This window comes from Manacus candei, unplaced genomic scaffold (genome assembly GCF_025592945.1).
Source record: "Manacus candei isolate 608988 ecotype Guabito, Panama unplaced genomic scaffold, ASM2559294v1 h1tg000044l, whole genome shotgun sequence".
NCBI classification, from domain to species: Eukaryota; Metazoa; Chordata; class Aves; order Passeriformes; family Pipridae; genus Manacus; species Manacus candei.
The window spans coordinates 1,702,425-1,729,174 of NW_026138092.1; the positions used below are offsets into that span (position 1 = coordinate 1,702,425).

The 26,750-nt window shown below is 39.1% G+C and overlaps 1 long non-coding RNA gene across 1 annotated transcript in view; it reads right to left on the reverse strand.

Annotated features, from left to right (window-relative positions):
• The window catches only part of LOC127474798 (uncharacterized), a 652,309-nt gene that overhangs the window by 21,430 nt on the left and 604,129 nt on the right, over window positions 1–26,750 (reverse strand). The window lies entirely within an intron of this gene.

Here is a 26,750-nt window from a genome sequence, read left to right on the forward strand (position 1 = left end):
TGCTGTAAATAGCCAGTGCTTTAGATGGGCAGTGTGTTGTTTTTGTAAGGCTTCCTCACGCACTCAGAGGAAGCAAAACTGATCTGTTTTGGGCAGGAAGGTTGTTGAGCTTTTTATTTCAGTGGTGGGGGCAGGAGAGGGAGGGAGAGAGGGGGGTGTCATTGTTGGTTTAAATTAGAATAATAATTTTTATCCTTTTTATCCATAAGGTCACCAATTCTCCGTGCAAAAAGACCGAGTACAAACTGCTACTTGTATAATAAGAGTTTGGGGTGATAAAAATCTAATTTTAGGGAACAGATCATTGATTTGCTGACACTGAACTTCAAGTTACTCACGTAATGAGTGGTGAAAAGTAGGATCTTGAGTGCCTTGAATCACTGTCTAGGGAAGCTATTCTGTCTCCTTCGGCTATGAAGAGATCTTCACTCTGTTAGATGTTACTAATAATAGCAGAAGTAAGTGTCCCCCTTTGCATTAATGAAGTTCTAGCTATGCATGCAAGGACAAATTTCATGGCTGGAACTGTAGCAACAACGTACATGGATTGTAATGCAAGACTAAGGCTCAGCATGCTAAAATCTAGGGAATGGTAAGACAAAACAAAAGAAAGGAAACGTCAATAGAGCTGAAAAACCTCCAGTATTGACACTAGATGGGGAAAATGACACCTTAATTGAGGCTTCAGTTGCTCAAAAGATGGAACAGTAAGGGATGAAAAATCTCTGAAGATTTGCTTCCAAGCAGAAAACACGTATATTCCTAAGGTTAAAGTATAGTGCATAAGCAAATAACCTGTTCTATATGAAATAAGTGAAGGATTCTTCCCTAGACTGCTGGATTGCAACAGTCCTTCAAACACAGGTAAAATAAACAGCAGTTACCAGGGAAGAACCTGCCTGGAAAAGAGAAAGCCATGCTGAGATTCACAGTGCTGGGACTGGCTCAGCTCTCTCTGCACGACACTGCAAGTGCTACAAAGCAGCAGTATTTTAATATCAAAGTTCATTGGAGTTTGGCTTCTTCTGCCACGGTGTTGCTCTGTTCTTGTTTTAAGTAAGGGATGGTTTTATATTTGGAGCTGACTTTGACTCAGTACAGGGCCAATCCTCATTCCTCCTGGAGGATTGCATTGTTTGCCCAGAGGTTTGATTTCCAATAGAAAAAAAGAAGTCATAGATACAGAAAACCTACAAATATTCCCTACTACAAAGATACGGTGCAGCCTCACAAAGTTTTTTCCCTGGAGTTTATTGTGAATCTCCCAGTGGTTAAAACAAAAAAATGCTGAACTTTACAGGACATCAAGAGTCAAGTCAGCTTCCTTTCCAATCCCAGAGAAAGGGATTGCAGTGCATTAATCCCAGGATGTGCATGCATAACATTTTAACTTGTTAAAGCATTAGCATTAATGTTTTAATTACTAATGAATACTTATACCTATAAATATTTATTAAACTAGGTTCACACGTTTTCAGTGTTCTGAGTTCTCACTGGGTCACAAAGGGACCTGGTGAACCAGAGTTTCACAGGTGGGAATACTGTCCTTTGTTCAAAAAGGGCAAAATTTTAAGTGCTCCATATCACATGCCTATGGATTCATGCCATCACACTCTTCTAGATAAGTGCCTTGGAATCAAAGAGAAATTACCTCAAAAAGAATATTCTGGAGAAGTAGTTTAAAATTCTAAGGAAAAGAACCATATCTGATAAATCCTATCAGCTTCCTTAATATTAGCTGCTCTTAGTATTTAAAATGAAACAATTTATCAGCCTCCTAACAGTGTGAATCACTAAGTGTCTCTTGTGATCCTATTTACACACTTTTCAAAGCACGGTACTTGAAAAGACTTTCATCTATCCTAACACGTTACATAAAGTTAAATATTTTGGGGAAAAAAGCCCCAAACACAAGCAATTGATTATTTTCATAATCTAATATCTGAATACTAGAGAGAATTCAATTGTTGAAAGCATGGAGAACCAGGGACATGATAAAGTGTGTTCAGAAATAATGAAAGGCATAGTGAACACTGACAAGTTTTGGTTTCTTCTCTGGTCAAACCCTTAGCTAGACCAAGGAGGTCTTTCCTGACATAAGTTCACAGCAAAGTTAGCAATGATATTTTTCACGTGAGGTATAATTGCTGTCGAAACCTCTTGCTTTTAACTGGTTTTATAGAATTTAAAAGTGGTTTCATGGCTGCATGAAGTCACACAGCACAGACAGCTGTCCTGAAACAAGCCAGGAATATAAACAGATGTCAGTAAAAAACGAACCACTTGTTGCAGGTTATTTAACCACGAGTTTATACAGACATGGATACTCATTTAAAACAACTGTATCTTAGTTATAGTTATCTAACAAGAAGAAATGTGTTCTTTCACTTTGTTATATGCTGGCCTAACACAGCCACGGTTTCACACAGTACAGCCCTATAAATAGATTTGTTGTCGTGTTTTTAACATCCCCTCTTTCATTTCATGTGTTTGAACATTCCATCAGCATTTTCCATCTCTAGAAATGTACAGGTAAAAATTGAGGTGAAAAAATTGCTGTCTTTCTAGCTTGTATTTCATACCCAAATGCTCTTTTATACTGTTCCACAAATACCTTGAAATAATGTTGAAACTGCTAAGTTTGTTGTGAAATTCATCCTTAGTGAATGCAAAATTAAGTAGTACTTGGGAACTGTATTTCTGGTGAAATCCCAACTCTGAGCACACACAAACAGTGATAAGGGGCATCAATCACTTTTAGCACCACGGCAATTTCTCTTCTGCTTGCTTTCTTTTCATTTAAGCAGCTCACAAAATAACCCCAAATGTTGAAAAGATCAAATACTCCTTTTTTTTTTTACATTTGCAGGCCAAAAAAAAAATCTGAAACTCGCCCCTTAAAACACAACGATTTTATACATTGAAAGCTCCTGTTTGCCCTAAATAGTTCTTGAATTATACCACAGAGATGTAAGTGGGTTGAGAGAAATGAAATGAATTATTATAATCAATCATGTTTCATATGCTTGTGGCCAAGTAGCAACTATTGTGGTGGATGAGGTACAGAGGCAGAGGAGCAAATGCTTTTTTCCTAAGCTGCTTATAATCTAAATGGATGAGATGGAAAATACGGGCGAGGGAAAAAAGATTTAGCACAAATGAATGAACACAGAGATGGGAGGAAGTGGATACAATTTGCTAAATGTTTTTCTACGAAAATAGGTGAAGGGTTTATCAGGAGGGGATCAACTGAAAGGAATGTGCAAGAAAAGCCAGGGCTCTGGGAGGGTGAGGTGGGAGTAGGGAAAAGGGAAGATGGAAGCAACATGGATCTAAAATAAAGGGACAGAAAGGAGACTTCTTGCCATTATTCGTATTTTTCTGAGCCCATCCAGCTACATTTTCTCATTTTGGCTTTTATATGAAGCTGTAGGGAGAAAGTGGTAAAAGATGCAGTGAGTGAGGGAAGCATCACCTGGACTCTGGTAAAAAGGGGGATGTTTGGCACGATGACAGGCACAGGCTGTAGGGAAAAAAAGAGAGTCTTAGGAAAACATTGCTATGTCTCTAATTCATGCATTTCTAAGCACATGTGCTTATTAAGTGGTCTGCACACACAGTCTGTCACTGTGGCTCAGCTCTCTCTCCAGAACAATTGTGGTGGTTTGAGACCCTCAGAAATCCAATTTCCAAGTTCAAGTCCCCCTCCCACAGTTTGCCCCAGTGTCAGAGGGTTTTTCAGACAAAACACAACTACTCAGTATTGGGGGAAGGGGAAAATACTTACAAAGTTTATTTACATACATATATATATATATATATATAGGCACTTTTCATGGGAGAAGCTTAAGGGCTTGCAAAACATATTCCTCAGAAATTTCAGACACCTTTTAGCTAAAGCCCAATAATGTTTTACTTTCAGGAGCTGAAAAAGAAACATAAATAATAAATAAAATACTGATCTATCTGCGTGTATTTGACTAGAAAGTAGATTAAAATCTTAAAATACTGCTGAAGTTATCAGGGCAAAAAGGAGTCAAATGTAAGGGCTGAAACCAATCAAAGCTTCCAGTGTCAGGTAACAGTATTTTCTCTGGAGCTAATCTATGCACATTGCATTTATCATCTAAACAGCTCTAGCACTACAACCAGTGATGATATTATATAGGCAAAAGAAAGGGAGGGGGGGAATCTTACAGGTGATCATTTATCTGCCTTCTCCCTTCTCCTTTTCTTCTTGGAATGCCATTTACACATTTTAAAAGAAAAGAATGCAAAGAGGGGACAAAGATTCCAATTTGACTTCAGTCTTTCTATCCCCTCCTTTTTGCCTCTTTGTTTCCTGCAACACTGTTTTAATTTTAGAAAGAAAATTCTAAATTGACATTTAAATGGTGGCAGGGCAATTCTCATTCTCTGAAACGGTCTCTGAAATGTACAATTATGCTGTCATCCTTAGCACTCCACATTGGACAGAGTTTAATTATTAATGTGTTTCCCTCCGAGAATGACTCGATCATGTCACAACTCTAGACAAATACAGCTAATGCAAAATCATAAAATATTCACTTGAATACTGCTGAACTGACAGGAAATTAATTCTGTGAACACTTTTGATATTACCAGAAAATTAGTTTCAAACGCATAAGACTGAAATAAATGTGTTCATAATTTGCTCAAGGGTAACGCTCATCTCGCAATCAGTTGGTGTCTTTTTATAAATGTTACAAGTATTCAACATGGCTTTATGATAAAGAGGACAGTTAATGTAATGTGTTATTTGTAGACAGTGTTTCCCTTGTAAACAGCAGGGAGTGAAGAATTGCTCTCTCAGAAATATTTAAACTCTAGAAATATCCTGCCATTTATCATTTTGTGCTACCAAAACTACACCTTTGTTTTTGAGGAGTCCCAGGAGGGGGCAGGAGTTCAGGAGTTTTGTGATAATGACACGATAGTCTTTCACATCTAAATTATTGGGTTGAGGTTTATCAGCCAGATTGGAAGTGACTGAAAGTCATTATGAGTCTGAAAGTTGCAACCAACACAGGCAGTGGGAAAGAATCAGGCCCTCCTTCCAGGCAAATGTCTGTGTAGCAAACGTCGCTATCATGATGTATAAATGAATAAAATGTAGAAATGAACAAAAATGCAGATGAGTTGTGACAATTTGCACGAAGAGAAACAGTAAGTTCAGTTCCTGTTACTTGTGACACACCATTTATCAGAATTTTGAGAGCCTGAAACCTAAAGAAAACTATTGCCAACCAAAGTAATTATGATTTCAAAGGTTGACATGCATGTGTGTTATGGGAGTTTACCATTTCCTGTGTGCCTGGTCCGAAATACTTGTATATCTCTTCTAGGCTCCTTGGCTGGTAATCCTGAACAACAAGGCCCAGCTCAGGAGTCATTTTCAACCAGGAAAAAGTATTTGGAGTAAATATTATTCACAATGAATAATTTAACAGCTCTCATGGGGACCTTTGGAAAGTTTCCTCAGAGAGGACTAGAATTAAATCACTATGGAGACTGAGTTCTTTTCAGGTCTAATCCTGCATTCATTTTTGCAACACTGACCAAAGTTGTGCAAATTATGGAAGGTAACTTTAGTGGAGCCAAGTTAACTGGGAGAGCTGGTACAATAACTATTGACAGTGCAAGGACCAAGCCTTTCCAGTCTGCTGTTCTTAAAGTATGAGATGAGATGATTACCAAGAAATTCAAGAGATGATCACAAGGTATCAAGGGTGGTTGCCAAGTCAATCCCTTCAGTATTTTGTAGATGGAGGCAAAGGGCTTGTTTCTGTCCAGAGCTGCAGCAGAGGATGAGAGGGAGAACTGATTCCCAATGATATTGTGTTCTACCAACAGAAAGCCCAAATACCTGTTTATCCACATTTCTGGAAGACATTTCAATGTAGAAAAAAAGAGGGGCCTTCTATTCTGCAAAGCAGTTCTTCTGGGAGTTCCCCAAGCACTAAATCTATGTACAAGACAAGGGCTTTTTACATTTTGCCTGCAACATTTGAAACTGGAGACTAAAAAAGTGTCCTCAGAACATCTTCTCTACTCTGTCTGCGTGGCTGCATGATAAATACACCATGAAAATATGCAGTGTCATTAGTGAACACTAGTGGATTGCAGAGTTTAACTGCTTAAACTTTTTATTAAAAATTAGAGGAAATGAAAGCATTCATTATGCTACAATGCTCCTTCCTATCATGACAAATAGGACCAGTTCTTAGAATTAAGATGTCTGCATAATAAGGAAAGTCCAGTACTGAGAGTATTTGCACTATGTGGGAAGAAAAATCCAGCAGATTACATGATAATAAAGAAAGCAGGCAAGAGACAACGGCTTTCTGCAGCTGTAATTTGGTTTACTCGGTGTTTTAGTTGAAATTGGGATAAAGTTAAATTTAAAATGCACACATCATGTACAAACAAGAAGCTTACATGCTAAACCACACTCCAAACAAATAGTAACTTCTCTTGATTTTTTTTTCTTTCTGTTTCCAGATTGTGTTTTTATACCAGCACATGGTGTTAGACATGGGCAGTACATGCTGGGACTTTCAGTTAGCAGCTTTCAAATAAGGTATTAATAAATTGGAGCTTAAGCCACTTAAATTAGGCCACATTTGGTTCCACAGAAGTAGTAAATTATTCAGCATCAGCCTGTGGATGTCAGTGAGGGACTGGCTACTTAAGAGTATTGAAGTAATCATGCATTATTAGTTCTGGAGAATTATTATTAAGAGGAAAAATAAAAATAAATAGCAAAACGAACAAACAAACAAAAACAACAAACCAAGGACCAAAAAAAAAAAAAAAAAAATCCAAACCAAACCAGAAAGCCAAATCAAACCTCCTATTTTTATAAGGAAAAATCCCCAAAGCTTGGAGTGCTGTTTTGATCTGTGTTTGAAGCAAAGCTGCTGTAAAAGGAGAAAAAGAGATGACATTGGAAGGTGACTCTACAGGGCAAGGGGCAATAAAAGAATAAGCTGCTATTCACTGAACTAGAAAAAAAGCCTCTTATTAACTTCAGCCATCCCAGATTCCTCTCCCCAATCTCAGAGCTGAGGGTGGATTTCTGGGCAAAGGATAGAGATGGAACCAACACCTGAGTCTTCCTGTTCTTGAGGCTTCATGGTTGATTGAGCTTGTAAGTCTGCTCATTTTATACCTCCAAAATGGTCCTCAAATGCCTAAATTATTTCATTTTAGGAATGGATTTACACTAAGAAGGGAGGAAAATTTGCAGCTGTACGATTTCATGAAGTTTTGGGTGGAGGGTTTTTTTTCCACCAGACAGTATCTAATTTTCAATGAGTAAACTCAATATTATAAAACGTGTGAGTTCAAGAGATTAAATTTGAAAATTACACGTTATATTCAGCATCCACTCTCGGAGATAGAAATGCTTGAAGAAATTTCAAGATGTTCTTTTGTTCTCATGTCATCTAAGTTTATGAAATTAAATGCATATCATAAATCTGCTTAAAGAAAAGAAGAAATAAGTAATTTTGAAAACTTCCTTCAGATTTGGAACAATACTGTATTGAAAGCACAGGTTTTAAAAATCATTATATGAGGTGAAAGAAAAAAAAAAGGATCACTGGTTAGGATTGTATTCAGCTGTTTTAAGGGAGAAAAAAACCTTGAGTGGGATGAATTTCCATGCTGCCATTTTCTTCAAGCTGGCTGGTCCTGGGAGACAGTGTTTCTAATTTCACTTTACTACAAATCCTGAAATGTCATTCTGTATTTCCTGAGACTTTCAAATTCGTAGAAAGCACCACCACTCATATAAAGTTGTTTTAGACTGTAATATGAATGCCCATATTCACTTAGCACGTGGATATCTTCCCAGCAAAAATGAAGGTTGTGTCTGGACATGAACAACCAACGTGTTTGCAACCTGTGCCTCCTACAAACCTGAGTCTCAGGACCTCAGTGCTCCCTTTTTATTTCTTTTTATTGCTTTCTTTCCTTCCCTTAGCATTGCTGGGCACACCCACACCACAACCTCCCCCCTCAGCTCTTTTCACATCTTTTTTTCTTTGAACCTCTTTGGATTTCACCAAGAATATCCTTGCTGGAACAGATGAGAGGAAGCTGTGACTCACTCTGCCAAGCAGGGAAAAAAGAACTTCCAGCCTGTGCCCTTCGAGTTGCACTGGTATCTCTAGGTGGGTATTAGCTGAGGTTGAGGAAGTTTTGACCAGGTCTTCAACAACTCTCCAGTCTGCCCTGCTAAAGGGGCTTAAAAGCATCAGCTGGAAAAACACTGAAAAGCAGAATTTGGGGCAAATCTTGTTCAGTAGCTGTGATGTGGAAGGGCGAATATAGCAAATAGGGAATATATATCAAAAGACTATTGCCAAAACCAAACATTCAGAACAGCATATTATTAATTGAGTTTGGAACCCTAAACAACTCCTTACGATCTCTTAGAGTAATGAACCTGTTTATGAGTTTTGAAACAAGTTTATTTAGCAGATTCTTACTGTGTGTACTTGCTAACTTCATTTCCCATTGATAAGATCTGCACAAACATCCTTCCAAATTTTAATTAGTTTCATTTGTTCCAAGTCTGCATGTTACAAAACCAGTGCTGGTTGGTTTATATGAATGGCTCATGATGTACCAAGGATGAGTGTGAACTGCAGAAATGGCCAGGGCAGGAGGCTGATGGGCTGTGCAGCTGCTCCCCATCATGAATGGCCTCAGAAATGCCAACCTTTCTACCCTTCTTTCTCAATAATTTCAATCCAAGCTGAAGCCTAAACTGGCCACTAAACCTAATATTACACAGACACCTTAGGAAAAAAAAACTTTACAGAGGGACGCTTGAATTCCTCAGCCCAGTTCTTTTTGCTCATTTCCCTCCTATCTTCTGTCATCTTTCGGCAGTTTTCTCTCTTGTGGTGGCACGACTTCGTGTCCTGCTCATCGATTGCACTGCGCAGTTTAAAAATCCTTGTAGCAAAAATAAAACCTTTACAGATTCCTGGGTAACGGTGCCAGTCTCTGCTGGAGTCCTCTGACATCAGAACCAGATGGGACTTCAGCATAATGGTTTCAGCAGAGAGCACCAGGAAAGGTATGACACGGGTAGGATTAGTGGAACAGTCATTATCGGGTTTATTTCCATGTAAGTGATATGCCATAATTTTCAAATACCACCAAAACATGAGATTTTAATATAGTAAGGGAAGTCTTTTTATTCGGGAAAAAAAAATGGTTCGTTTTAACAGTATTTTCTCATAGATTTTCACACCAATGAGACTGAATCTGTAGGTTGCTGATATTATTACTGGGAGCTTTTATTTTGCAGCACAGCACATGAGTTAATAACGTGCAGTTTTGTGGAGAGTGAAAAAAACTAAGACCTCCTCCAGAAAGGCTCTCCCTGAACAGCTGAATGTGCTTCTGTTAATATAGTGGGGGTCTTTTTAGTTTTTTTCCCCCAATGTTTTCACAAAATAACTTAAATTGATTACTTGCAAATATAAGGAGAACATTTCCATCCCGATCTTTCATTTTTAATACAGGGGAAAACTATAGCAAAAAGTAATAAATACAAAGGTCTACATAGAAAATGTTCATTATGTATGCACATATTTCTTCTCATAATGGCTGTATCTGAACAAAAAAGACCTGTCTTAAACTGGTGGAAATCTCTACTGCCTTATTATAGGGCCAGCTGGGAATATTTTGACAGAACATTTTATCAGAGATTACAAAATGCCAATGCGTCCAAGTAAAATGTTTTACAGAAACCTGACAAATCCCACGATTTTATTTCGGGAAGAAAAAGACATTCTGTTAAGGTCAGAAAATTTTGTTTTGACACTCTCAAACTGAAATGTTTGGCGAGCTTTTTTTTAACGATTTTCATTTGAAAATTTGTTTCGTGTCGAGGCTCAACCTTCAAATCCGAGAAAAAAGAGAACAAAAAAATTGTTTCATGGAAACTTTTGAGAGAATTGTCATTAGGCTCAGTGTGGTATGTGATGAAAAACACTGAACCTCCAGATAGACATTTGCTTCTTGGGGAATTCCATATCAACTTCAAAGCACCTGGATTAACACAGCTGAAGATTTAATTCTCCTGAGGCTTCCTTGATACCAAAGAGAGAATTTCCTGTATCACCAGGGAGAGGTAAATAGGGAACAGCCCAAAAAAGATGCTAATTAAGATTGCCACAAAAAGAGGTGTATGTGTGAACCCTTGTGCGCAAAGGTAATTCTACAGCAGATCAATACTTTCCCTTGAACTTTAAGAGTAGGAAATTGCCTTTGAACGTCTCAGTGCAAGGAAAATTTGAAAGGGTGGATAATACTGAGCCTGTTTTGGCGACAACTTAAAGCTTCTCTTTGGAAGAAAGACTGGATTTCACTGATTTGTTAGCTTGTTTGTATGAGGGTGGAAGGTTATACCCAGTTTCAGTTTTAATGGGTTATTTATAGTGCCAGTGCTGTCTCACTGAGAGCTGGGAGTGCTCCATCCAGGAGTGCTCTGCAGTCAGCTCTGCCCCAGGAAGCTGGGCGAAAGGAGAAGTTGTTTGAAAAGGTGATCCACAATTTCCAGAGCTCTACCAGACTCTAATGTTGCATGCATTCAAAATATTTCCCTCTCTGCTCTTCCTGCCCAGAAGGGCTTTGCAATGGGTGTGTTGAGAGGGAAATGAGCTGAATATGGCCACAAAAGCAGGATGGAGCTGATAAAAGCAGAAAGCACGGTTTGGATTAAAGAATGAACCGCTATAAATTCCATTCAGGTGTGTTATCTGAAAAGACAATTTTGCAAGCAGTAAAAATCCAGCACCAAGCATAAAAATATGTCTCTGTGATATGATTCTGCTTCCCCTAGATGAGCCTGTTGCCCCTTCCTTCCTTTCTGCAGTCTGCCCTTTCCTTTGGAACCACTGAGGGGATGAGGGTCACTTTATTTTTTGTTTCAGAGTGAGTAGCTTTGTGTTTCCTTTATATAGATTTCCAGGCTACAGTTTCTGATCCTGTCACCTTTTACCTCAAGCCTCCCTTTCACTTTTTCACCTCAGCCTTTGTGCTTTAGGCCTGTGTTTTTAATTTCACTCCTCACAGATCTTCCTTCTTCTTTTTCCCAATGTCACCACCCCTCTGTCTCCTGATGTTTTCCCACCTCTTTTAATGCAAACATGCCTGGTTTTGGCACACTTGCTCCTATCCTTCACACTGGTGATATATATGTAAACAACTGCTCCTAATAAATATCATCTATAATAAAAACCAATTTTTATAAACCACTACTTATCTGAAACCGTTTTTTTTCTGGTAAAACAGTGGAAAATATATTTCCTGAGTAAATGGGGCAAGAACTGCCTTATTCTTCTCATGGTTGGTATTAAAAACAGAAAAAAGCTCTGATTTGGTGGGAAGACAGGTTTTTCACAGGGAAACATTCTAAGTCTCCCGGGTCCTAGAGTCTGGTAACTGAGTTTTTCAGCAAATGTAATTCTCCTCACAGGAATCCTCAAAACTGAAAAGGGAAAAGATCCACAATCTGGCTTGGAGTTGCACTGTAGACCACTCTCATCCCCTTCTCCATCCTGAAAGGGTTGTATCATCAATGTAAGTATTTAAGAAGTCCACAGAAGATCAGTATTGTTATTAAATGGACCTCAAAAGAAACCTAGTTTTATTCCTGTTAGAGGTACACATGTAATAGAATTGAAGATCTGAAGGTTCATGTGAGTTAATGTTTTATTTTCTGAATATTTTGGAGACTACCTGGGTGCTGTCATAGAACATTCAATCAGCTTTGAAAGAAGATGATTGTAAGTTTCTCATTTTATGTAAAAAATCAGTTCTGGTTTGACCTGGAAGTCCCATGGAATATTGCAGGTAGATCTGGTCAAATACTTTGGCCATCCAGGAAATGTTATTTTGACATTTCATGAAATCAGAATGTGTGAATAATTAAACGCATTTCACTTTTATATTTGTTCAAAAATCTAAGCTGGCATTGGGTTAAAGCCTGATTTATTAAATTTGAACTTTTATTGGGCAAAAATATACTTTCTATGTTTTCCATTTCTCCTTCCTATTCCTTGAGAAAAGCATTTCCTTATCACATGCTAATGAAATCATGATACTGTCACTATAATAACACATATCAGTTCTCCCAGGAATGCCTACTGTGTATGTCAATATATTCATTAAAAAAACCATACATATACATATGTATATATGTATATTGGTATTCTTACATAAAATTGTATTCATTTGAGGACTTACTTCATACTTCTGATTACCCAACTTTTAATGGCACTATTTTAAAATAAAAGGCAATCAGATGGATGGTCCCTGTTAGCCTGTAAGAAAAAAAGAGGTTAACATATCTGTTAAGAATAGCAAGTTCCATAATTAATTTATAGCACAATGCTTGGAGGCAGCCATTAGCACACCTTACCCTAAAAATATGCACTGCTCCATAAAACTACTGGTCTTCACACACTCCTGAAATGATTGAGGTTGCAATGAATCATCTTTTATGATGGTCTTTGGAGAACTGAGGATGCTGCAGCAAATTAATAGAGTGTTTTCCCTATTCAAGTACCTGTAGTGAAGTCATTATCCAAAGGTTCAGAGCTCCATTGTGTTCAAAGTTAAGCAAACTACATTGGGAGTGAAGTTGCAGTGACTATTTTGAAGCCTGGAGTCACAGAATCACAAAACAAATGGCCTGGGGTGGAAGGGACCTCAGAGATCTTCTGGTTCAAACCCCTGTGCTGTGGGTAGGAACATTTTCACTAAAGCAGATTGCTCAGAGTTCCATCCAACCCAGCCTTAAACACTCCCAGGGGTGGGACATCCACAACTGCTCGAGCAGCACAACATTTGTGATGGTAGATGGGAATTGAATCCAAAAAACTGGCCTGAAAGACTGCTCAGAGACAATTTTTTATCTTTAAGCAGCAAGGATTTAGGCTTTAGCACAAATCAGTAACTACCCTCACTTTAGCCAAGACATCAGGTCTGAAGCACCAGAGCTGTTTCTTACTCAGTAACTTTAAGCAATTATATACTTGTTACACGTTTTCTGAAACACCAGAAGACACCAGGATGGTGTTAGTGCCCAGTAAGTGGTTCTGTGTTTGCATTTTCATGGAATCAGACAGTAAGTAGAGTTGTGTGTTGTTACCTATATGACCATTTGCTACCCATGTAGATCCTGTATGAAAACTTTAATAACTCTTAACTTCTGACCTTACTACAGGATCACAGCATGAAGCCCTGTAGCTGTGTGACACTATTTAAATACGTATTCATGCTTTATTTGCAATAGAGTTTAAAATCCAGCACTATCTTTCTTTAACTATCATTGTTACAGCACAGCACTCATTAGGAACAGAACTGTACAGAATGACAAAGTCACAACTGATGTCCCAACTTTCTATGGATTTTAAGAGTACTTTATTTAGGGCTTCTGTGGGCATCTCAATAAGTGACCTAAATTAATAAAATTAGGTACCTCACTGAAATAAAATTTTTATTGGAGAGAGTAGGTCTGAATTAATTATTTCAATATCTATATTTAGTCCTGAAACATATGTCAATTCCTAATTACAAATATCTGCTGATGGAAGACATAACACATGAATCAACATAATATAGAGCTGGAACCTCTTGGGATTTACTCCATGTGCTCCAGATTAACTAATCTGATTTTTAATCTCAAATGAACATCAGTTATCATAAATTTACAGCAGATAGCTGCTAAAAAACCAGTTCATAGTTTCACTGCAGATTGAAGGGGACCTACATTTGAGACAGAAGAGTTTTACTCTGTTCTCCCTCTCTACACCTGGGTCTGATGGTGACCTCAGCCTCCTCGTGGACATTCAAAGCTGTGGTGCTGGACTCAGTGCCTATAAAAAGCTGCAAACTCGGTCTTCCAAAGGGAGGAAAACCCTGAAGTAATTTAAGAACACAACCATTCTCCAGCACAAGGACAATTACAAAAGAAAAAGTAGCTGGGGGAAAGGAAGCTGATTAATACACTAGTTCATGGAGTAAAATCATAATTGCTAGATAAGAAATAACCAGGTTTTCATTGTTCTGTTTTATCCACTAATTTGTGATTATTTCAGACAGTATTAGAGAGAATAAAAAATTAAATGGAGAAACGGTGCCTAATGAGTGAAGCAAGGAAATGTGAGTTACAATACCTGGGAACTCTGCTTTGTTCTGTCATCCCCTTCCTGCAGAACCTTCAGAGAATTGTTCAGCTCGTGTTGCCTACGGAGCTGATGGGATCCCTCAGACATTGTAAAGTGAATATTCTGCTGTAAAATTCACTCTATACAGGCAAATGCTTGTTTTCTATACAGTGATAATGTCATTTCTTGCCCATTACATCCCTCTGACAGTAATGGAACTGTTTTTATGTAAAGTAACTCTAAATGGTGCTGTTGATGAGACAGACATATAGACTTACTCAGAGGAAAAATAGATGAAGTAATGGCTGTGTTCTGAGCTAGATAACACCCTCAAAAAGGTTTAGTAAGCTGGGTTATGGCTCTTACTATGTTGACAGAGAACTCTATTCAAGTTATCATTGCACTGAAATGACTGATGATGAGATACATGTGAAAAATAATTGTGTTAGATTATTGTGTAAGGAAGTTATAACTGGAAGAAAAATCTTTAAATGTTTGGCTAAAACAAGCTGAGATGGCTATATTTGCTTTGATTAAAATGCACAGGAGAATGATTAGTGGCTCACAGTGCACGGCTGGACAGAGTGGGTCAATGTTTGGAAACTACCACACAGCTTTTTCTGTAAGTGGGTAGATTTACTCACCATCAGTTTGGCTGCTCCTACCTCCTTCTAGTGCAATAAAATGATGTCAATTATGTCATTCTTTGGACAAAAAACCTGGAGACATTTTTACTATTGAAATAAACAGTGTCTGGTTGGCATACTTATACAAATGTTGAGAAAATAAAAGTCTATTATAGCTCTATGTACTTTTTTTTTCCCCTGATCAGTTTTTTGGGGGGTTCCCAGCACTGAGATGCTGCAACTGCATCCTGGGGAGGAGGGTGGGAATGGCCAGAGCAAGCCTGGCTTTGCAGGCAGAGCAGGTGGCTGTGACACAGCTCAACCAAACCCTGATGCAGCCCCAGGGACACAGGGACTCACCCCTCAATCCAGAGGCTGCCAAAGGCATCCTTTGCCTTTCAACAGACTGCAAGGCCATGCCAAGCAAACCTGGCATGTGGCTGAACGAGATCTTCACACCATATTCAAGTTTAAAAACAAAACAGGATTCAAATAATATCTTTATTGTTTTGTTTTGTTTTCTTTCTGTGCTGGTCCTTCAGTTCCTAGTGGTCTGACAAATTCCTGGAACTGTCCAGAAATTTGCTTGCTTCCAATATTTTAACAAACTTCTCATTTACTTTCAAGCTTGCTTAGCAGTTGTTCTTTTCCCTTTTTGCTGTCTTAACATTCACCTTCCCTTTAAAATGTCATTTGTTTCCCGTGCTGATTTTCAGTGGCTAAAATTCGCATAGTTTCTCTTTCTACTGGAAATTAATTACCATCTTCTAAAATTACAATGTCTTCATGGCCTGTGTGCTGCTTATTGATCCACCTTTCCTCTGCATGTGTGAGATGCCCACTCCTGACAGTCTCAGCCTCTCAAAAGACCCTTTCTTTCAGGACCACTTGCTGAAATCTCAGCCACAGGCAGACAGTCCCAACAGAGAGTGATCCACCAGAGCCCAGGAGCAGAAGGTACTTGCCAGTTTATAATCTCTGTTGTCAACAGACAAACAATATTAAGACCTTGAAATGAGAATCAGATTGTGCAACATGTTATTGGTTTACTGGGGCCTGAGAAACTCCTGTTTTCCTTGCCATGGGCTTGCAGGCATCAGACTGAACTCTGTTTTCTTATCTTTTTCACTGATGACATAAGTGAGGAAAAACCTTTTAGAACAAACCTTAAAAGCAACCACATTCTCTGCTTTCTTCTTTCATATTAAGCCCAAAACCTTTTAAATAGTTGGAAGCTGGGGAACTGAAACATAAATTTGAATAAGGACACTTATGTTCCAAGTTTGTGTCCTCTTGTCTTCCCTCTTTTTATTACATGACTTTCTAGTTCCCCTTGTAGTAAGCCTTGCTGTTGTACATTTAATGTGACTTTAAACAGAACATATTCAATTACTGTATAAAATTTTACAACTTACACATTCCCATTTATATAGAAAATTTATTTCCTTCAGGCTGGGTCTACGGAACCTCTTGACACGTTTTACAAGGAATATCAGCTTTGGCATTAAGTGTGTCACTTGTGTTAGGGTCAAAGATAAATATAAAGAAAATAGGAGAGTGTGTCCTATATACTCAAGGGTCTTAAATGAAGCATTAATAGATTCCATGTGAGGAAGAGGAAGTTTGGAAGAAAAGAATGTTCTCTCTGATAAATTATGCCTATTTTTGTAAGGCGTTCTATGTCTTCTAGCCAAGAAGGTAATTCCCAAGAAACCAATGTCAAAACAGCCCCAGTCCAGAGATTCAAAACATGGTGAAAATTACTTGCAAAGACAGAGTTCATTAAGGCTTTATATTCCACTATTAGTAAAGGAAAAAGCTAAGTTGCTTACATTTGTTTCTGGTGGTCTACTTCTCATTCTGTGCTGTTCTCATGTTATACTGGGATTTTCATTGAGTTGTCCATTAAAAATTCCATTGGCACTGTAGCCTGGAGTCTGAAGAAAAGGAAGATTGAGTAAGAATTTCATACTAAATGACATATAATATCTTTGGAGGCCTTATTTTATCATATAATGATATTCCATCTAACATCAATCCAGAGTCACCTCTAATGTGTTTCAAAGAATGAATCTGAAATGACATTGCTATAACTCGCTCCCACTCCCAGGGCATTCCTGTCTGGTCTGTAGTAGATGCCTGCTGGGATTTTTTTATAGACCAAGTTGAAAATAGGGCATGGGTTACATTAAAAAAAACCAGAAAAATTTGATTTAAAATCCAACAAGTGATTATTCATAGCAGGTACTTGTCTTCTCAGGCAGGGCAGGACACAGCACGGCCCTGGGAAGCCTGTGTTGATTCTTTCCACTCCAGGTTCTTTCCCCCACCCATCTAGAATGAAAATTTATGAGCAGACATTGAGGGACTCTTGTAAATTAGATAGGTTTTGTATGTCTGGGTAGAATCAAGTATGAATGCTATTCTTCTAAATTTGGATTGGAAGACTGAACAGAAGGGCTTTAACTTTATATATTTTGATTGACTTCATCATGTGGACTCAGCAAGATTAAGCAAGTGTGCAAGGTTTTGTGGGGTTGGATTTGCTCCCAGTGTGTTTGCACAGCACATTTTGAATCCCATCCTCATACACTTTTCACAAATAAAACACTACTAGTATTCTTACAGCTTTGTATTTGTAAAATTCCTATCTAATGGATAATTCCTGAAAAACTGGTCCTTGTGTATCACCTTATTTTGTTATGTCTCTCCTAGGGGTTAAACCACTCAGGGGTTTACCAGTGCAGTGAGAACACCTGCTAGCAAAGCAGTTTAACTGCAAGCTTTTCTACTGCTCAGCTCAGCTAACAAGCTGCTTTTAAAGAGCCTTCAGACAGCACTGTAACACCAGTGGGTTTTTTGTTTGTTCTCTTGGGACATAGAGTGGAGAGCTATTCATCAGTTATTAGGATTTCACCCTGTTGCTGGCTGCTGTGAAAACCAGGGGAACCTAGAGCAATGCATCTTATGGTTTCTCTTTTGAAAAAAAAAAATCAGTGTAATTACCACAGACATACATCCACGGAGAAATAAATAATGAACCTGCCATGACATAAATCTCAGTTGCAACTGCCACATTTGTCAATTTTCAGTGTGAATATCTTGTTTGTTTTTTGTTTTTGTTTTTCTTTTTGTTTTTTTACAGTGCACATCAGGATATTGCAGTTAACCAATGTTATTTAAAAGACACGTAACTACAAACAATAAAATTCTCAATTCTCGCTGTCTTTTTAAAATCTATTTGTTCACCACGAAACTTCTCCTGAATTTTCTGTGCTTTTTTACAAGATTGAATACACGTGCAGAAGACACCAATGTTGAAGCCAGTGATAAACCTTTTATTTGCAAAGAAATTCTGAAATACAAACTGCATTTCTGAACTTTAATAACAGCTTAGATGACTTGGATGTGTGTAAGTGTGATTCAGGCTTCAGGACTGCTCCCCTCACACACAGTGATGCACTGTCACTGTTTCACTCACTCTAAACTCAGTGTCCATAAGGGTTTTCAGAGCAGACATCACCATAAATCAATGTTATTGCACTGTATTTTCAAACAAAACATTTTGCAGACACAGACGTCCCACATTCCATACTGATCATGGAACACTTGCCTGAAGGTCAGCTAAAGTCGACGACAACTTATGGATTCATTTTCTGGAGGAATAAAAGATGCCCTTGTTTTTTTTTAATTTTTTTTTTTTTGAGTGCATTAAAAGTTTCTTAAATCTCTGCAAGATTTCTGTGTAGAATTTCTAATGGTCACAAGAGAAGACCTGTAAAAGAAACAGCAGTAAGGAAGCATAGAAGCACTTCAGGTTGTCTTTTCTGCTGAAGCTCAGAAGGGACTCAGACAGGCTGCTGGACTGTATCACTCCTTCATAAAGCATGCAGAAATACTAATAGCAGTAAAATTTACTGCAGTGTGAACTTTGGTTCATTTAAAGACAATTCTAAAATATTTTTCTTAGAAACCTAATGAAAATCCAATTACCTTAAATGTGTGGCATCCTAAAACAACAAAAGCCTTAATTCTCACTGTCTTTTTAAAATCTATTTACTCATCATGAAACTTCTCTTGAACTATTCTGCACCTTTTTGATTGACCAAAATCCAGTTGTTTTTTTGGTTTAAGGTTTTTGATGGTGCTTTGGCCTGATGTTTCTTATGAGTGTATCTGAAGATTGCTTTGACATTGCTAAAATAAGGGCAGTGGGGTCTGCATTTTAAAAATACTTTTCAGGGTGCTCAGATCCACCTAAGGAAATCCCAGAGCAGTAAGTGAGAATATTTCTAGAGCTTGAACTAAAAGACCTCCTCTTATGGCTGGTGAATATATTGATCCTGTCATTACAGGCTGCAGAAGAATTTGCAATGAGCAGAGTTTGTAAGACTTTGGGCTTGTATGAGAGAAGCAAGGGAAACCAAGCTAATGTCTTCAAAAAGAGCAGGGATTCACCTGTGTAAAAACATCATGTTTTACAGAGCCAGTAACTTAGAAAATTTTAATAATATGTTGGCCTGATTTTTTTTTTTAAATTATACCTCAAAGGACAGTTCCTGAATGAGCCTCTTTATACCCACTGAAAGCTTTTTAAAGTAACAAAGTGAGATAGAATTAAATGAGACTGCTAAGGATCAGGTCTTGGCAGGTCAGTAAATATGCTGTTTTAACAATTTTTAGTCCATACTTATTGCATTTTTTTTAGTCCATACTCACAGTCTGGGAGCAGATTGCAGAGCTCAGAGTCTGCTTTACTTCTAGTGAAGAACTTTGATCCATCTTTACAGGGTTGACTACAGATATTTATGCCAGAACAGCTCTTAGGAGCAACCTTGGGTTGTAAAAGCTGTTTCATTGGGAGAATCCTCAGCTGTCTGCTTAATTTGGTCTTCCCAGAGCAGAGGTCAAGATCTGTTCTTCACAATTAGGCAAAAGAAAAAGGTTTACTTGTGTGTAACAACTAATAGTAAAATTTCTTGAAAAGCTCTCAGGCCAAACAGCCACCTCTGAGCCACAAGAACATGAAAAGTCTAATTATATCTTCTCTAGCCTTGCATTTTTAACCCAAAATTATTTGTTAGGTTATCTTTTGATGGTAAAAAAAAATACTGTATAATAATAGTAAAAAAAAAATAAATTATGTAAGGTGAAAAGACTCTTCTGTGTAATGAAATGCATAAACTGCAATTTAATGAATGTTCTGACTAAAATAATACATTATTTTTGCGAAGAATATTGCAGTACACTGGAGGTAGAGAAATTTATCACATACTGGAATTTATATGTTACATAGTGATGAAATCCATCTGTTAGGTGCTCACTTATACCACCTAAAGTAATGAAAGCAGCCATCATCAATCACACATTACTCTAATCCTACCTCCATATTCTACTACTCCTGGGTCATTGAAGAAAGGCAATGGTAATGATCAGACCTGTAATTACAGAGCAAAGTAAGTATACTGCATTCCAGTAAGGATAATGATGTTTGCTTTTCATCTCAAGATAAATTTGGTGCAATCAAAATGCTAATAATGAAGTGCCAGCTACAGAATTTCTACTGTGGACAACGTTGCTACACCCAAGTATTGCAATTATTTTAAAAAAAAACCCAAACCCATCAACATCATTTTGTGAAGTGCTGCTTTTAAGGGAAGTTAGAGGCAGGCATCTAAGAAAAAAATTTTTGAAAAGCTGATTGTATTCCTGACATTTACACTACCTAGAGAACCTGCACTAAAAGAAAGAAGCTACCCAAAGATAAAGCAAGTATATATTTTCTGGGAGTCTAACTTACCGTCTTGCAAGTTTAAGCAAATGTGTTACAGCACTGAACATATCTTAGCAGCTTAAAACCACTAGATGTATTTTGGTAGGAAAAATTCAAGGAGCAGGATGAAATTTTAGGGCATCTTCAAACAAATGGACAAAAAAACCCACCTCTGCTGAATCAAAAGTTTAAACCCAAGTACTGAAGACAAAACTTAAAACTAAATTAAAACTTCTAGACTAAGCTTAAAACCTGAATTTCCAGAATGCAGTGAAGCGGAGGGGAGGAAAGAAAACCCATTATTCATTTTAGGTTAACTTAACATTTTCCTGAAGGTATGTGTTTTAGTTTTAATGCCTTTAAATTTTTTTCTTCTTAACTTCAGTCTTGGTTTTGCTTTTAGTGACAAGCAGAGAAGTTTTTTTAGATCTTTTTTTTTAAAAAGATCTATTTGCTCTTTCTTTATGTTACAGGAGGGGGCGGGGGCAAAAAGCAGTATTTTAAGGACAAATAGCATCCCTCTTGAAAGTCAATTTATTAATCAGCAAAGGGGTTTCCCCAGCAGTTGTTCCCATTGAGAGGCATTTGGATCATGCCTCAGTCAGTGCTATGGAATCAATTGGTTCCCATCAAGTGCAAAACAGTGATAATGAACATGTGCTTGGAACAGCGTGCAGGGATAATTGCATTGGCCTCAGCCCCAGCAGAGCTCTGGACACTGAGGCCAGCACTGGGAGCAGAAAACAGGCTGGAAAGGAAAATTTAGGCAGGCCAGGTAGAAGAGAAATGGAAGTTGTTGTATAAACATTCATCACTGGCCCCGTGGAACCAAACGGGGCTTGTCCAACACAAACTACACGGCCCAAGTGTGGACTGGCTGTTCATGCCTGCACAAATAACACAATAAGGGGTTCTTCTTGGCTGTAAGTATTTGTATCTTAGTCATTAGAGTCAATTTTAGCAATTCTACCTTCCTAACTGCGTTACCAAACGTAACAGTGTTGTTGTAGTTTTAGGAGGCCCCAAAATTCAGTTGATGGGCAGAAGCGAACGTGTGTCTGTAAAATGATGCAACTTTCTGTCTCTCAGAGGGCAACCACTGGGTTTGTTTGTAAAGTCCTTGGAAATCACAAAGCATGATATGCATCTTCCAGATTTTTTTCAGGGGAAAATGTTGAAAAAAAAGCAGGAAAGGGTGAAGGAAAGGTGACTGAGGGAGAAGAAGCAGAAGCGGTGCCTCTGCTCATGTGAATCCTTCTGGTAAACATGATTTCCTTTCACAGTCCCCTCTCCTGAACAGACCAGAAGAAGAAACCAAGACAAGAATTTAGAATTTTGTGGCCAACATCAGTGAGACACATTCATGATTTAAAACTGACTCTGATTATTTTGGCTTTCTGCACTACCCGTGACTGTTTCCCTGTAAGAACCTGCATCCCCTGTTCCCAGAAACTCTGTGTCCAACAACAAAAATAAAAGTTAAAAAAATAATAAAGCAAATAAGACACAATTTTCAAACTGGGAGAGAAACAGATTTTTCAGGGAAGGCAGATAGGGGACAGAATGAAAAACTCTTGGCCCAGAGAAAGCAGACTCTATAGAAGTCTGTGAACAATTATTAAAAGCCCTTGTAGCTTTTTTTATTTCCTCAAAAGAAACTCAGATTGAGATCTCAGTGATGTGTGACAGGCAGAGCATTTCCCTGAAGTCATGTGAGATGTGCAGGATGTCTCAGAGCATTCCTGGGACCAGCCCCATGCTCTGCACAGCAGGAGAGCCACCAGGCAGATCCCAGCCCTACCAGGTACCCCTGGGAGGCTGCTGGAGACCCAGCAACTGAGGCAGGAGGTGAGGAGAAGTGGAATAGGCTGCACTCCACTGCAGGGTTTTCCAACAGACCCCACAGGGCTGGAAGCAGGGCTGGAAATCATCTGCAAACAGGAGGCTCGGTGAGATTCCCCTCCTTCCTCTCGGACTCGAGCGGGAAACACTGTGAGAACAGCCCTCAGACTGATTATTTGTGCTTTCAGTCCTTATCTAGGCCAGGAGCCAAAAATGCAGAAGGCCTGGACATAAGTTACCAGAAAGTTTTGTAACCTTGAGAGAGGTTCAGCCCAAGTTCAGTTCTAAAAATACGGGACCGATCAGTGGGGGGTTATTCTGTCCGAGCAGCCTTCCCCATCACAAGGACAGTCTTCCCTGTTGCATTAGTTTTACATGCATGTAACTGCACTCATTGGAAGGCAATTACTCATGCTTAATATGAGGGGAAAAGTGAACACACTCAGGCTTTTAGCTTCAGCATGATGGGATTTATTGGCAGAATGCCTAAACCCCACAGACTCTCTCCAGCCCGAGCCCCCGCTCACCTCTGTCAGTAGCTTTGCCCAACACAGAATCTTGTGCTGTGGCTCTATCAGGGCTGACAACGTTGTGAAAAGTTTCATCTCACTTTTACTGGAGTTTTCAGCTTTATTAAAAACTCCTGTGCTGATACATCCTGTAAAATTCAGCCTGTCCTCAGAGCTGTTCTGTCAACCGTGCTGGGGAAAGTCTGGTTTTGTTTTGCTGGTTCAGAGCGAAGAAGCAGGAGGTAGATTACAAAGCTAAACTGAAATGCTGCTTTAAATCTTCAGGTTTAAAGAAGAGATTCTTTCACTCTTATAATTACTGCAGGATGGAGTTGTTATTGAAGAGATATCACTTACAGTAGTTAAATCTCTGTTATCCTCTGAAGAGCACAATAATCACTAGATTGAGGATATCCTCACTGAAGATGCATAATTCTAAAACAAAGACTCCTTCTTCAGGTTTTATTTTGTTATCAGGAAAACCTACAGTATAATTTGCACTCAGATTTTTGTTTTCTGAGACGTTGCAGTACAAATTTAAAAGTATATGTAACCTGTGTGAAACCTGTTGAGTTTAAACAGCCATTGTAATAGTATATTATGTTGAAGACAGGATCTGAAAGCTGTCTTTGCATTGTCAATCAATTCCAGGTAATTAATTTCTATGTCCAAACACAATGCACAGATGTGCTGACACAATTTTCACTGTTTCCAAACCTGTGCAGATATTCCTCTTCCTATCACTTGTACATGCTTAGTGTTTGCTCCCAGAAAAGACGACGAGCTCCACACTGCTTTGGTAGAAATTCGAGGTAACGATAGTCAAATCACGGTGAAGAATTGTCACAAAAGCAATCAGGTTTCATAGCTCATAATTCACAGCCTCAGCTTTCTTTATGTCATCATGCAGAACTGAACTGGTTTCAAAACTGCTAGGTGCATTCTTGGCTTGTGTTCATGCCAGAAACCACGTGCATACTTCCACAGAAGTGTGACTGTTTTGTGTTAAAACTGGCTGGTTTCTCTGGTCTAAACTCTGTGCAGATCCCAGCAGTTTGGATTTGGTGAAATTGGATCTGATCATGTCAGGCCTCAGCTCTGACAGGCTGCCTGGCACTGGACAGGATGGAAATAAAAGACTCAGGGCAAAACTGTGACCCCACAGGAGTCAATGGCAAAACTCCTCTTGCCTTTAATGTGTCCAGGATTTCATCTGTGGCTCTCTGCCTCATCTTTCACTCTCAGAGACAAACAGCACAGGGAATACAGCAGGGACTACAGACACCAGGCTTTCTCCAGTGTATAATGAGGCAGAAGCTGAGAGAAGTCAGAGCTTTTGGATCTCAGCAGAGAAGTGGCTTTTTTCAAAGTGGGGGGAATGAAGAAAAGATAAACACACAACTGACTGGAAGGAAAAGCTACTTCTGTATATACCAGGGGAAAATGAGAGAATGCTTAGGTTTTCTTTTAATTTGTTTTTTCTCCAGCTTCCTAAAGTCACTTGACAGCCTACCAGAACAGAACTCACCACCATTCATAGGGAAAATACAGAATAATATCATGATTGAAAAATGTTCCCTTCAATTAAACTCCCATATGGAGAATTCACGTGGTAACATAACTTAAAGGAATTTACAGCAGCTTCTGTTAGATGCTCTCCTCTCCCCCTGGTGAGGATCACTTAATTCCAGGGTAATGGATTTTAATTACAAGGACACCAGAGGGCAAAGGTGGGTTAGTGGCTTGCTTTGTTTCATGAAACATATGCATCACAGTGTTATGAAATATTCCCTCCTGGCCCATCACTCCCTTGAGGGTTTTGGTGCTAAATACCAGCGTGAGATACAGATCTCTTCCTGTGCTGCTTTCTCCTCCAGCACCCTGAAACTCCTCCTGAACCAGCCTCAGGTCCTAACGAGGTGCAATCTGACTGCTAATGTGCTCGAGATACTTCAGGGCTTTCTTAATAATCTGAAGTTGTCTTTTTCCTCCTAAAATTGCTTCAAACTTCTCCTCTGGGCACCCCTTGCTGCTGGTGTGGGGTGGTTTGCTGGGCAGAGCGCGGGGGGCAGGAGCACAGGGTGGGTGTTGGGTCCAAGAGCTGTGGGTGCCTCCTGCCCCAGGCTGGTCCCTGCCTGCAGCTCCTGTGCCAGGCACGGGGCTGGCACTGTGGGCTGGGCACAGCAGAGGATGAGCCCAACGAGGAGATCAAATGTGCACCTCCTGCTAGTGATGCCTTCACTTGTGACTGGTTTTTATATAAACACTGAAGGCTTTACTCGTGTTTCACCGAGTCAATGTTCCCTGGTTGAGGAAGGATTGAGTCCAGGCTCCAGGGGCTGGCTCTGTACTAACAGCCTGATGAGCGTTCAGGTCTGTTTACACATCAGATTTTTAAATCAATTGGGATGGAAGAAAACGGGTGGGATAATACCCTTTGCCTCATGGTCCCCACTGGGAGGGGATCTTTCATGGCAGATTTCCCCTCTCCTGCAGGGTGGGGAAGGATGAAAGGAGTAGGGTGGGCTGGCCAGGCAAGACCCACAGCACCCCTGTCCCTGGCTTTCTCCTCCCAGAACATCTCAGGGAAGACATCTTCTGGCATGCCCACAGCAACTGGGCTCAGCCAAACCCCAAAGACATGGGGTGCAGGCAAGCAGCTGGTCAAATATTTGCAGAGAAGAGCTTTCCTTCTGCCTGGACACCCTGTCACCCCTCAGCCTCACACACACACACACACAGAGCTCTCCACAGAAATGTGTCCACTCTCCATTCAAACCCATCCCTGCCCCACTCAATCAAACAAACAGTTGTGCTGTTTGTGCTGAAAAGACATGGAGAAAAATGTATGTACAGGTATGCTGAGCTGGGAGCCTAAATCTTCATCCACCTGATGGAGGAACAAATAAGAAATTACATTAGATTGTTGGCAAGTCTCCCAGAAGATGAAATATGGACTTTCTTAGCACAGTTTTCCTTGCTACTTTTTAGGTAACTCCCCATCAGCTCTGAGACAGCAAGATTTCAACCCCTGTGTAAACCTGAAGGTGCAGGGTGAGTTTTACCTTTGCCCATGCAAGCCCAAATAACACTAATTTCAGCTGAGTTATCCTCAGTTTAGAGCAGAATAGCCAGAACCAGAACCTGACCCAGAGCAATGTCTTTGGAAGCTGAGGCTGTGAAATGGAGAGGGCCATTTTATTAATCTGAGGTTTTATTAATTTTATTAATAAATTTTATTAATTAATTTTATTAATAAATTTTATTAATCCCACTTTAAATCTGTTGTGGAATGGATGTAGTGTTTCATTCTTGGGATAGAACAGTTGACTCTGTTTGAATGAGCGTTTTCTCTTCCTTTTATACGGACCAGGAACAAAACAAAGAATCTTTTAAAAACTAAAACTGAGAGTTAGTTAAGGCCAGAATTAGGAGGAAAGTTTCTGTCAGTGTCTTTCTAAGACAGCAGTGTGACTTCTGAGGCACCTCTGTTTGCAGACTTTTCAAATATTGGAACATACGGTCTTAGCAGAATCACAAAAGGCTTTTTTTTAAACTGTGTGTCACAGCTCATCACATTATGGAGGCCTGTGCTGCATAATGTAATGAGATGCACATTTCAACCCACAGACTTCTCTTGTGATATCAAACAGGAGAGAGTCTTAGGGAGCAAATTAGGTCATTCACTGCCGAACTAACTGGTCAGCAAACCCACGTAATGACTATTTTCAAGTTGGCTCTGAAATTTGCCACTTTCCTGCCTCCCATTAAATCAGGCAGAAAA